General features: G+C 28.1%; 1 long non-coding RNA gene across 1 annotated transcript; it reads right to left on the reverse strand.

Moving 5' to 3' along the window:
• Positions 1-517: 517 nt before the first annotated feature.
• LOC112692067 lies at positions 518-2,144 on the reverse strand. The gene is made up of 3 exons (XR_003149375.1): positions 1,747-2,144; positions 1,513-1,679; positions 518-727 (listed from the first exon to the last, which is right to left on the reverse strand). It is a non-coding gene; the product is annotated as an uncharacterized LOC112692067 (long non-coding RNA).
• Positions 2,145-15,369: the final 13,225 nt, after the last annotated feature.

The following is a 15,369-nucleotide window of genomic DNA, read 5'->3' on the forward strand; positions in this document are numbered from 1 at the left end:
TACCTACATTATAATCTAACCTATATATATGTATAAATATTTTTTTGATACGTCGAACTTTTATCAAATTGTAGATCAAATTCAATAATTTAAAAAATATACTTCGCGTATTACAGTACAAACAACATTATAATGCTTTTTACTTCACTATCAAATATATTACATTTATAAATGACTGAATTAGTTTATTTTTATTTATATTTCAATAAAAATTAACTGTTGTAACATGATATTTCACCATAAGTATTATCTGTATAAAAAATAAAATGTCTTTGTGTATGAAATATAAAGTTAATAGTGAATATGATAGGTTACAGTGCGAACTGCTTATTTATTATTATTAATATTTTTTTTTTTTTTATGAAATAACGCAATAGTTTTCTATACGAACGATACATTAACATATAATAAAGTACAGCCGAATGATCGACTCAGTTTCTTTTTTCAATGGTATTTAAAATCTAATAACCTAATTTTATGACGTCACGGGCAGGAAGGAACGTTATCGTTTGCCGGATCCGACCCGAGGGGACGTGTGTAGGTTTGTTACACACATTAAACATTTTTATAGATTTATAAATTGTTTGTGTTTTACAGTTTTTAATTATACACAATACCTTGGTGGTCATCATGCATACTTTTTAGAACTATTACCTCTTCTACTCATTCGGCAACGCTGTAAGTAAACCGAAGATCACATGTAGTGAATTCAGTTTAACTGCAATATCTGAAATTCACAAAATATAGAATTAATGTGTACATAACGGTAGATTCTATATTAATTGACGGTAAAAATGTTATACGAAGGTGTTACAATATACATGTACACATTGCGTTTTATATACTATATAAAATATAAAGAAAATAAAAAAAAATCGTTAAATGCAAAATGCACACGGTGAGTTAATTAAAATTCTTTGCGGTGTATGTGCCTTAATATGTGTATAATATCAATGTGCATATTATTAAATAGTAGCGTATGCATAGTATACACGTACGGTTCAACGTAGACTGTCGTCCACGGAACATATTTTTACGCCACACATGAGAGGTGTATAGGTATATTATTTTACTGTAACTGTTTATGTTTATAAAAATAAATAAAAATAAAAAATCGTGACCACACGTCGGCGCTGCTCTAGTAATCATCGCTGCACAACAATCACTGTCATAATTATATCCGAATAAATATTGTTGTTGTCATGCGGAATCGTTAGAGAAAAAGGTGACCCGAGCTCCTTCCACGCGTACCTTGTTCGTCGGTCCTCGTGGTACACCATCACATTTACGATTATACATGGCCACCATAGCATAGTTTTTTTAGTTTTATTATTTTTAAAATAATAATTTATCTATTTATATAAATAAATAATAATAACATCCTAATAAAGATATACGATGATTAGTTGCAAGTAAATTTTTTCACGTGTAGAGGTATATTAATTATTGATTTTATAAATATTTGATTTTATATTTTATTTGTAATAATATTGTGTTGGTCGTATCTCGTACCTGTGTGTAGTTGTGCGTGTGTACACCAGACCATGACTGCACACGTTCCTCGAAGCAGGCGTAGACTGACCCCTATGGTAAGGGTCAACACTCATAGGATGTGTCCGTTACCGTTGCCGCCGCCGTGTTTGCGTTCGAAAAACGTCCATTGTGATGCCGTGATGAGTCTGCAACAATGTTTCCCCTCAGAAAAAGTGTTCATCACGAAATACACTGCTCTTCGCATGTACTTACACGATATTTCCAAGAGTGCGTGCGCGTGTGTGTGTGCACTACGAACCGATTCACACGATCGCGGTTGTGGTAAAAGCTCTTTTTTTCTTTTTTTCTCTTTCCATTTCCTTCACCCGTTATTATTTTCTTTCGGTTTTATTTGCACTGGTTTGAGTCTCGTGCGTACGGTGGCTGTGTTCTTATCACACGCTTCCGTGTGCATTACGGCGAGAGCAATCACACCGTCATCACGCCGGTTGGATGTGATGGGTCGTGTCCTTGGAGACAAAAGTGCATGCGCTTTAGTCGTACGTTATTACAATGGAAACGCGTGCACTACACGTACATCACAACTGAAGGATTATCACTATGGTGTTCTGAACTAGCCGCCATCGGTGTTCCGTGTTAAAGAGACTGTTGTTACAAGTTTATGATCAACTAAAAAACTAAGAGATATAAATTCACGTGAGAGCACGTTTGGTTGAGACTAGATGATGTATGTACATACGATCTACTACGTTACTATCATATCTACGGTTCTGTTTTATGGTTGTAGTACGATTCTAACATTATACATACGATTCTCCTGCTGTTGAAGGATATTATAGAAATGATAACAAAAAAAAGTAAAACGGCTTACATTATATTTATTTGAGATTGAATGTATATTTTAAAAATACCCATGTAAGAAAAATATTAATATAAGTTGAATTGCTTTAAAAACGAGTGTTGTAAAAATGAAGATACGGCCTTAACTATATTATAAAATACGCTTTGCGTTGGATTAGAATCGACCATTTAATTTTGAGTTGGAAATTTCATTTATAAAAGTAACGTCTATTATTTTCTGTCTAAAAAGTTTTTAATTATTCTGTAGATTTTGTACAGCCCATTTAGTTTTCTTCGATAATTATAACTTACTGTTTTTACTATTTGTGTTGGTATTATATTATTAATATTGCTAATGAGTTTTTGTAATTTCTCTACTTGTAAAGTATTTAAAAACACACGGTAATTTTTATTGTTTTTAGTTATTCCAAGTGTACATGTTCTAAACGCGATAATCTCGTCACGGCCCCTAGATTACCGGGATGGTAATTATTTTGAAGGTACATCCATACTCGAACAAATATATTATGTTCATGTAATGAGATCTAGATCTGAGAAAACTCTTAAATGTCACTAAAAACTATCATGATAAAAGTTTTTTTAATGTTCTTTTTTCAATGGTCCGTTGACTTTTATCAGATAGTGAACTTAACAATAACGCTCCACTTGTTTTTTTTCACGGGAATAAGTATACGTACAGGTATAAAATGTATATGAGTATGAACATATGTGTGTGTGTGTGTGTGAGTGTATAATGAAACATATTTAATTGCTTTGACCGGTGTTGGCTATTTTAATTGTTATTTTTATACTGAATAGTTTTTTGTATAATATTATGTACACAACAAGTGGTATGAAGGACCGAGATTCTCGATGCAAGAATAATTATTTATTCTGCAATTAGCCAGAGAACATTACGGATATCTTATTTACAAATTTCATTAGATCTTTTTTTTTCATCATTTTAATGAATACACATTCACGTGGGCGTGGTTACTTGAAACTGTATTTATTAATTAATGGTAGTACCTATATTATGAAGGTATACTATCTACGGATAGGTACTTTTCATATATCTGACGAGTGGACTGATCTCGACCGTATACATGTAAATATTTCAATACGTTAGTACTTTACCAAAGACTAAAATTACAATTACATAATAATACATAATATATACTTACGTATGATATGATATACACACACACACATACACATACACAAACACACGCACACATATAACATATTGAACGTATAATTTTGGCTCATTAGGCGTGCCATGTTCAATAAATAGAGCAAACGAAAACCTTTTACCGTAATGAGATTTACATTGCTCTTTATATAGAAAACGTAGATAGTTAAAGAAATATTAAATATTTTAGTTTAAAATATCATCTACGATGACAAAGCACCGCGCTTTTTATTATAACAAGCGGTTATAGTTATATAAAATTTAATTTTGATTATGTATAATAAATTATATGGGAAAATAAATTAGTACCGCCGGAATTGCCGTGTTAATAAACGTACGTTTTGAACTACGGTCTTTACTAGATATTACGAGTACGTTTAAGTCATTTGACTGGTTATTAAAAGCGTTTAAACGCATTTTAATTTTGATTAAAATGTTTTCATGTTGTTATAATCTCAGTTTTTATGTTTGAATATGTCAAAATAATACATGGTTCATTAATTGTTTACCATTGATAAATATTGAAAGCTGATATTTTAGACCCCTCCCTAGAACAAATCTTTCCGAAATACTTATAACACATCAATATTTGATGAATGAGATCAATTATACTTACTATAGTAAACTTAAAAAGTTTTAAGAATATGTTTTTTTTTATGTGCTTTTGTTTACACTTAAGAATATGTTAAAATGTATAATGTATTAAGCAATTTTTTTTATAATAATGTAAGGATTTAAGGAATTTTTAATCATAATTTAATTGCCTACTACAGGTTAAATATTAGCTATACTATTTTATAAGGTCCATGTTTTGACTCCTATTGTATTTCACTATTTATAATAACATTTTATTGATATTTTATTCTGAATATTACATAATCTGTGTACAATTAGTATTTATTAAGTAAGTCTTACTATTATTTATACTGGTTTGTTGTCTTGAAGGGAAATGTATTCAAAGACAAAATTTTTGCGTAATTATTATGACATTATTTGTAAATAATTAAATTCTTATCGTAATAAAATATTGTTTCTATGTGTAGTGTAATTCTCCTATTCTGTTCAAAGTTATGCGTACATTTAATTTACCGTTCAACAAGAATAGGTAGCCAGATATTCCGACATAAAGCCAATGCATATTTTACTAAAAAACCTCTTCTATCTTAAAATTAATGACTGGATATTTATGCTAAAACAAATACAACTCGAATCTTTAAATTCACCGTACGTATTTTTGACAATACATTCCATTGCAAAAATTTAACATGACAAACAGTTTTCACTTAAAAATGTCGTATGACCTGAATTTTAGTCTCGGGCTTTAGCCAGTTCATTATTATTTGACGTATTCACTTGAAAAACTTGAATGATTTTATAAAAAATGTGTTAGATATAAGATGAAGTAAGTATATATTTAAATTTTTATCTAATACTGTACCATATGGTTAACAGTATGTTCAGTATTTTTGACGAATGCTAATATATCAACTGAAAAATGCATGTCTGCTATTAAACCAACAAACAGATATGTGTCATGACGAATACAATTTTTGAGTTGGAAAAAATATAATTATAAATTGAAATATATAGTAATTAGTCTCGATAGATCATTAGATGATTAAAAATAAATTACTGGTTCTATATTATTGATAGTACTATATGAGTTGTAATTGATAATTGTAAATTGTAATATCAGGAAAATTAAACGAGAATAGGAAGGTGTATCTTATTATATTTCAGTATATATAATTATCATAATATCTTTTAAAATCATGATTATGAGTTATTTGAGAATATGAGAAGACTTGGTGATGATAAATTATAAGCTGACAATGATTATTATATGATGTTTATTATATAATTTTTCAATTTACTAGGTATAAAAAATAAGGAAATGGGGATTACCACGATTTTAATGAAATATTTTTGTTAATAATTTCAAATTGATTTCATATCATTGATTTTTAAATTGAATATACTAATTGTTTAAATATGAATTATGTATACTTATGATTCTGCAAAGTAGACACAACAGAGAGTAACAGAATATTGTAGAAATGGGAATGATAACTAATTTCATAAAATACTAAAGACTTGGTTACATCAAGGCATCGAAAAAAAATCGAACCAGTAAGGACAGCCCTCGAATGGATACCTTAAGGATGAATAACACGAGGCAGACCCAGAAAAAGTTTGCTGGATAGAGTAGAGAAAGATTTAATGAAGCTGAGTATCGAGAACTGAAAATATGTAGTAAACAACAGGGACAGATAGTTGCCTGATGATTTAGCCAAGAAAAGAAGAAGATGTGTAAGTACAGGATGTTCAAAAAAAATATCTCAGGTATACTGCAGTTGCTAGGGACTAAGTTTTTCATTCTTTCCTATTTAACATCAGTAATATATTTAATTAGGACAAATAATAACATAAATATATTATAATTAAAAATAATCCGCATTAAATTATTATTAAAATCATATTTTTCTTGCATAAACCCCTGAAAAAAAATTATAAATAATATTATTTTTATTCTTATCATTGTTAAATTTTATTGATTTAAAAGGAAATTATTCGTAATTTAATTTCCAAATTTCTCAGAAAGGACAAACATAAATTACAGATTTCAATAAAAATAATGAAATAATAATTATAAAATTAATTTTAAAATGTTCATTATTTACCATTTTTATGGTTAAAAATAAAAAATTATTAATATATTAATTACTAATGGCAATTTTTATTAATGTTTTTTTTCAAAATTTCCATATTCTTTATAAACTTTAAAATTTATAAAAGTAGAACGATAAAAATTATACAAAAAGTTGATTGCTATTAATTTAATATTATTTTTTTTTATTAAATATGTACTTTATTATTCACTACGAGCTTATTATTGAATATTAAAGAAACAGTACAAAAAATTATTATCAACCCATAATCGTGCCTAAATTCTTCATTTAAAATATTAAATTATAATTTTACATAAATATCATTTGAAGTTAGAAACAACTTCATAGATATATAATTTTTGTGTTTTTACTTTTACTTAGGTGTGAATTATTATTCTCAAATCATTTAAAAAAATATAGTTATAGCCTATTTTAAAATAGTTTGAATATTTTTCTTTTAAATTTGACAAGAAAATGGAGTGCAAGGTAAATCGAATATTACATAAAATTTAACAATTATCTATTTGAAAATTCAGCTTTAAACACTTTAATTAACATTTTTCGACCATAATGAAATATACTATCTATAAAAATTTCACACATACTCGTATATTGAAATATGTAAAAAAAAATTTACTATACAAGAGGGAATACTACGTTCGATATAAAATGCATAGGATTAATTGATAAGTGAGAATAATTATATTTTTTACAAAAAAAAAAATACTTTATAACTCAAAGAGTTAATTAAATATTTGAAAAAGTTGTTTTTATTACATTATTTAGTCGTTTAGTTTGAATATTTATTTTTAGCCATTATGTAATTTTGTTTTTATTGCAAATTATAAACAAACATACAATTTTCACCATTATGAAGTTTTCGTTATGGAAAGTTGTCCATAAATTAGTAGGCTTTGCTGTACTATTGTTTATATAATTGTATTATACTAAACGAAAACAATCTGATCTTTATACATCAATTGTCTTCTCATTAAAAATCATAAAACGTTCAGTGCAATTCGTTCCACGATTTTCACATTAATTTTGTACAAATTTGTAAATGTATCATTTTCACGGTGCCATTGTATACGACCAACAGAGGAAGCGGTTTTTTTTTTTTTTTCAATACATTATTACCATACCTACATAATTCTGCATAGTGACTGATGTTGGAAAAGTTATTTGTTCAGTTTGTGACCTTCTTTTACGCGTGAATGAATATTACATACCACGTATGCATACGTATACATACGAGTGTATAACTTGTATAGGTATGAAAATGTGATGGAAAAGAGAAGAGAGGCATTACGGACGAAAGATAAAGATAGAATGTGGGTGAGAGAGAGAGAGAGGGGGGAGGGAAGAGAAAGAAAGATAGTGAAAAAAGAAGCTAATGTATAATAATACACAACGCAACTTCAAAATCATTTGACCTGTGATCCTTTTCCGGTTACACACACGGTGCACGTTTTAAAAACGTCAGTTAAACTTGACAACCTCCTGTCGGTGCGAATGATGCGAAAACTTAATCAGTAGTGTGCCACTCACTTGATAAATGTAAGGGAAAAAAATAACCATTGTACGGTACACGATTGTATCAAATCAATTAAATTGAAAAACTCGATTATACAAGCGGTGAAACGCGATCGTATACGATCTACTACGCTGCAAGTATAATAAAGTATAATACGTGTTTGTCTGAATTATTGTATTTAAGCTTGTCGAGTAATTTTTTTTTCAAGTTGAATTAACACACGCACACACATAACACGCGTGGATATTAATTATTATGAAATCATATATTGATGTATCATATGAACTACGAAATAAAAATTCATATAATTTGTCCGTTCGGTTTAATTCGCATTTATCTAATAAAATTGATTTATTGTAGGTAGAAATCACATTAGAAATAATTATCATACGTTTGACTTTTGATTAATATTTGGACCTATTTTGTATTTTTTTTTTGCAAATAAACAAAAATTAATATATTACACGTTTTAATAGCTTAAATAATACATATAGTATATATACTATAATTAGGCTCTAAACCTCTAATATTTTACAGGTACTTATACAGTATTGAAAATGCTATATAACTTTTAACTATCAATTCATTTTTATCAGTGCATTTTAAAAAAGTCAAGAAAATGTTCATAAAAAGTCGAAGGTATTCATAACATATTAAACTCAAATGTATACAATATTACTTACATTATTCATTTAGTAAAAATGCTCATACATCATTGTGATAGATAATTAAGTTGATCAGACAATATATTCCGGTTTAATGTATTTTATAGGTTCTAGGAAATTGAGTCATATATAATATCTATAATATGTAATTATATTTAATATTTTGTAATAATATTAATATTATGTATTGATATTATATTGATTTGTGTAAATATGTATTCATTACCTTCACCTAATTTTAAAATTTAATCGTCGTGTTTATGCATTTTGAAAAATGGATCTTTAGAGACTTTAAAAATTGATTCTATCTGATTAATAATTATCATTTGAATTAAATTAAGGATCTTAAAGTATATATATCGTCGAATATTTTAAAGAAATAGTCACCATAATTTACAAAACAAATATAACGACTGGAACCATTCGTTAGTTTAAATAATACAATTCATTAGATGCATAAATTCAATTTTTTTGCTTTTGATCGTATTAAAGAGTACCTTTAAGATTAAAAAAAAAAAAATCATTATATTATGTTTTTCAATCGACTATTATTTTGATTTATACAAACTTACATGGCATATGTGTGATATTAATGCAAGGTCGTATTATTTATGTCAATTTTTGTCCGAAAAACCAGATCATTGTTACTTTAGAACACAGAAAAATGTCATCTTTAAACTATAACCAATTATATGTGACAATATATATCTTATTTCAAAAAAATCTTTTGATCAATTTATGTGAAAAATTGGTCACATATTTTGGTCACATCATTAATTTTATAATCTGTACTTGGTACATTTTTCTTCGAATGAACTTGGTCTTGCGCGAGCGATGAATGCCAAAGAAAACTAAATTATTTTTGTTATCATGAATTCTTTTTTTATGATTGATTTTCTATTGGGATTGCAAATATTCGGAATTTTGCAAGGATTTTAGATAATTATTTTTCTAGATATGGCATTGATTTCACATCTTGAGTGAAATACTTAGCTGTTTAGATCGATGACTATTATTTAGTGTTATTTACTCCGTACTAATTGTTGACCGAAATGTGAGAATCAAGTGACCTTTTTTGGACTTTTTAATTATAAATAAGACATTATTTGTTTTCTTGCCTGATTAATAATAAGAAATTTTTTTTAGAGTTTTTGTAACTTTTATTTCGTTCTCTATAGTAAATATTTTTGAACTACAATTGAAGTCTATCATACATATAACTGAAAATCAAACACTTTAGATTTGCCATTTTTTTTTTTTTTTATAAATTATCGTAGTTTGAAGTTCATCTGAATGTGTTAAAAAAAATCTAAAATAGTTTTTTAATTGATTAATTTTTATTGAAGCATAACAAAAGCTATTAAATCATCTATTATTAATATTATTAAAATACTCGCAGTTAAACAACGCAATTTGAATGCGACACATAAAAGAAATAATTTTTAAGTGCTCAAATGTGTCATTGAACCCGACTTTGTTGTGTGTAAAAGGTGTGTAAGTTATTTTTTATATACTTAACTCTATTTTACAACTAAAAAATTATTTCTCGATATTATTCCCAAAGAAGCTTTAGATATAGATTTATTTACGCAAACAAGCATACATGTTAGTTGTTAACTAAATGTGGGTACATATTTATTCATTTGGTAAATAATAAACGTGGTGTAGTAAGTATTAACGTGTCTGAAAAAAAATAATAAATTATCATGAATTAAATAAAAAATACAAATTATCCTATACGACTATGAATAAACGACGTATATCGACTATAGGTAATGTATTTAATAATGCCTTAATGCATCATTTTAATAACATGTGGTAAATTTATGTTTGCATTGTACCGTAATAACCATGGGTCACCGTATTATTCAATATCTCAGAATCCAACCCTAGTAAATTTGCTACATATATTAGGGATGCCATACGTCCCGTATTATACGAGAATATCCCGTAATTCATGACAGTGTCCCGGTGTCCCCATAACCATTCAAATATCGTAAAAATGTTCCGTATGTCTCGTAAAAATAGAATTGCCAACCGCGACGCGACGATGTGTCCGGTCTATGCGTTCCAATCACTTACCGTACGGTAAATAATTTGGAATATTAAAAGAAATACTTATGAGTCATTAAGGTTTCTTACTAAACATAATAAGTATAGTTTAATCTTGTCATCGATGTAATTATTATCGAGTCATTGCAGTACATAATATATTAAAAATTAAGTTTAGTAAGCAATGCTAGCACGAATCTTAAATAGTCAATTATCAATTAGTCTTGGTGCGACGTAAATTTGTCAATTTTTGATTTAAAAATTTCTGTTTAATTTTATACGCAACCAACAATGAAAAACAAAATCTAGGTAAAAATTATAATCTAAAGTATTAAAATTAAAACATAGAAATTGAATTTTAACTTACGGGAATTTTGAGAGGTCAAAAATTATAACTAAAAAATATGCATAGATGTGCACTTTCGTAAATATATTTTATGGAAATTCTAAGTAAATATTTTTATAATTTATAATATATATTGTATATTTCATCATAACTGTTATTAAACAAGTAGTTGTATTGATGTAATAATACAGTTATTAGGTTATTCCACAGACTAAATAACAAAAACATTTATAATGATGAACAATATCTAATATTAATATTCTATGAGAGCTGGGTATACTTATGTACCTTATAACGGTTGTACAATATAATTAATTCAAACGAAATACTAAAATAACATTGAATATGTTAATCTATCGGTTCGGATCAGTATTTATGGTTGTTATTTATTTATCTAGTTTATAAGTATATGTGATTTGTAGAACTATAATATTAATATAACGGTGATTTACCTATACCTGTATATTGTAATATACACTCGGTAGTGCTCTGCATGGTCCGATCTTAATCAGTCCGGTCCGAACCGTAGTACGGTCCTAACATACAAAAACTTTTGAATCGTTGGTTTGGTCCGGTTCAACAATTTTTAGGAGTAGTTCGGTCCAGTCCTCAGATCAAATGCAATATTTTCAGTCCGGTCTTAATCATGGTACTTAAAATCTAATTACAGACATTGTTATGTAAACAAATTGTTTGGACCGGGTGCTACAAATAATATGCTCATTCCCGGTCACCGATTTATACGTGTATTACACGCCACCGATCAACTGTGTTTGTGAGGTGTTTAGTGCGGTATATAGCTCAACTAGCAGTGTTTGGGTTCGCCAAGCAAATACCAGTGAGCTGTGTGGTGTTTCAATGTGTACTGTGTGTATATATGTATGTGTTTTGTGTGTACTTAAAATTATAGAAAAGGGTAACTCAAATAAATGGTAACTCAAATAATTTTCAGTAAAAATATGCTCTAATTAACAATTATATAATTAAGTAATAAATTATGGCCCTTCTTGGCCCAACAAGTAAAAATATAAATATGTGGCCTTTTTGGCACAATAATAAATATTAAAATAAAACATATATAAAACTCACAGAATTGGTGGAGCGCAGACTGGCTAGCTGGTCCTATAATAGCTATAATAATATGTAACACACAGACAAATAATAAAAACACAACTAAGAAATAACAATATAATAAATTAAGATCGTCTTTACGGCGATTTGCGCTCGTAGAACAATAATAAATTAATAATATAGCGACCGGCGTACATAAGGTACATAAGAATAATAATAAAAATACTTGCTATTAGAGTAATATAAGCGATTAGCACAATAAAAATAAAAGGAAATTCAAATTTGTGGCGATTTGAGTACATGAAAAAATACTATTTAATAAGAAATGGTGAACAAAAACAGCAATTCTTCTCACGAAAAATAATAGTTACGACACACACTACACCGCATTCGACGGTGGTTCGCACAAGAGAGAAATCATATACAAATATTACAATGATATACACACACATATCGGCCTTTTCGGTTACATAACACACGATAATAATTCACAAACAGTTATTAAAATAAACTTATGATTACGTATGCGTGTGTGTTAATTGGCCGGTGGTGGTTTGCTCGGGTCGTCGACTGTCGAACTTATCTTAACACAAATAAAACGAAAAAAAACCTACAATTTTAGGTAAATATTTATTTATAAAGTCGGGTAGTCCATTCCAGTGTAATACTAAATGCATCATAGGTATGGTATGGTCTGGGCTAATACAGACTGAACCTTACGGTCCGGTTCAACTCCGGTCCCCTGGTAAAATTTGAAGTCCAGTCTGGTCCTTTAAATAACGGACCATGCAGAGCACTAACTCGGGTACCTAAAACCAATAATGTCAGTTATAGTATTATAGTGCACAGTAAGTAACGTTTTTTTCTGAAACCCATTGCTACGGGTTATAAGGTATTTCGGTAGCGTGACTATCAAAGAAAACTCACTTATTATCATTGTGGTTTTGCTTTATAATAGCAATAATAACAATGAGCGTTGACATTCTGTACAGTTACAACTATATAATGTATACCGTTACTAATAATCGATTTGAAAATGATAAAAAAACAATGGTTTTTGGAGAGTACCTAAACATATTTATTTTTTGTACGAGATTTAGATATTATTGACTTATTCAGTCAGTGGTGTGTAACCTAGAGTCTTAGTGTTCCTCAAGCAACATATAAAAATATGTGATATAAAAATATGCACGTCCACTCTGGGCCGTAGCAGAGTCTAGCTAGAGGGGCCTACGTCCCGGACGCGATTCTCGGGAGGGTGCAAAAGTGAAAAATTTGCAATTTAATTATTACTTATAAGTAAAAGCAAATATTATGTATTTATATAGTACTCATCAAGCTCAACGTGGTGGTGCATTGAGTTGATCCTTTGGTTCCGATAACGCAATGCAACGGTCCCCTCCTCTGGCCCACGTACGAGGTAGGTGAGGAGTTTGCCGGATCGGCGTTATTGTCGCCAGGGTTGCGGCTGGGTAGAAAGTAAGGTGGGTACTACTAGATGGATAAATAATAATAATTAATCAATCAATTATAAAAGTTTATAGAAAAACAATATTATTACTATAGAAAAGTGTATAATACATATATATTTATATTCATGAAGCGTTGTATTTGAGTACCTGCTCATATAGTTATTAAAACAAAATGTTTGTATATTGTATTTATTAAGTATTTTTATTTTAAAATGCTTAACTGAGACAATGACAATATATTGTAATGTAAATGAAAATAGAAAATTATGAAATTATGCAATGATTAGACGGTATACGTAGAAGAAAAATAAGGGCTCTTCCATTAGTTCCACTGATTATTGAAATTCATTTTTAATTTATATAAACTGTACTTCATAGAATATTGGTTATTTATCGAAGTTATTTATCTAAACTATAAGGTGCGTACAACAGTAGTCACAAACTAACAATGGAAAATCATAATGCATAGATGTTTAGTGCGTATTTGTCATCTTGGTTGTAGCCGTATTAAAGTTTATAATAATTATACTATTATGGGTATATTTTATTCTTAGTAATATTAGAAATAATAAAAATACGTCAAATTTTAATAACGATGTTTGCTTCTGCTTGTGTGGTAAAAAACGTTTAAAATTAAACGACACTAATTGGAAAATACATTTTACCTTTTGTCAAGTGGTAAAATTAAAAAAAATCCTATACCTTTGTGGATGCACATAATTTTTTTTACAAAATAACGTAATAGAGATGAAAATGATAATGAAGATGTACTAGAAAAAGGTAAGTAAGACTTTTATTCTAAAAAATATTCTACAATTTGAAATTATTTTATTTTATTTATTAAAAATGGGTTTTTAGTTATAAGTCGATACCTAGGTAACTAATAAACATATTACATTATTACATTACTATTTGTATGTATACATATTAATATTGTATTAGACCAGTGGTCTCAACCGGGATGATATGTCATCAAAGGGTTAATTATTAGGTACAATTATAAGGCTATTATTTAGATCCGATAATCACGTGCAGTATTATTATTAACGCGAAATCACCACACTATCAATTATTTTATCGACTTAACCGGGGTTGTTAGTCAGTTATTTTGCAGTCATTAGATATGTAGTATTATTATAGTTTACTATAGCTCTACAACTCTAGAAAACAATATGAGACTCAGCCTTCGACTTCCACAACTTTGTAAAAACCACCAGAGCCCAACTTCTCATCAGTTCTTATACAAACCATTAATATTTTTTTTTTATTATTATTTTTTTTTTAATTTCCAAATTTAAACTTTAAATTTATTAATTTAAAAATTATTATTTATTATTTTTATGTTAGGATGACGCGGTGTTGGACTCTGGTGGCTAAAGGTGACATGAATGAAAAAAGGATGAGAATACATTAGTTATTTACAAAAAAAATGAATTAAATAAATAAAATAACTGATGTTACTCTGATATATCACTGATGTCAGTGATATATATATTTGGTTATAGATTATATATAAGTTAAAATATAACTCATACTATTGCCTTAAAAATATTTATTACTATTATTATAATTATAACTATTTCTTATAAAGGAAAAAAGTACCTTGGTATAAAATATATTTTTATGAAGAAATATTTACTGGATTTAATATATATTATTGATTGACATCAATCGCAGCCACATATTTGTAAATATTTATTCTAATAATCGATATTTTTGAACTCTGTTCATAATTTATGCTCTCATATTAGAATATCTTCCTGTCTGCCTGGAGCAAGCCACAAACTACACTTATATGTTTATAGGTATATTCTATAATACTTAATTATTATTTTATAATAACACCAATACTATTATCATGAGCAGACTAGCCAGGATAACAAAGGGGATTGTCCCTTTATAACATAATATAACATTATTTAACAGAACATAATTAATTAAACGATACATTCATACGTACATGAGTACACATAGGTGCATATTAAATAATACATAGTATTTAATATCGTTGGTATGTAAGATAAATTGCCGCAG

This window comes from Sipha flava, unplaced genomic scaffold (genome assembly GCF_003268045.1).
Source record: "Sipha flava isolate LNK unplaced genomic scaffold, YSA_version1 69_pilon_pilon, whole genome shotgun sequence".
In the NCBI taxonomy this organism is placed as follows: domain Eukaryota; kingdom Metazoa; phylum Arthropoda; class Insecta; order Hemiptera; family Aphididae; genus Sipha; species Sipha flava.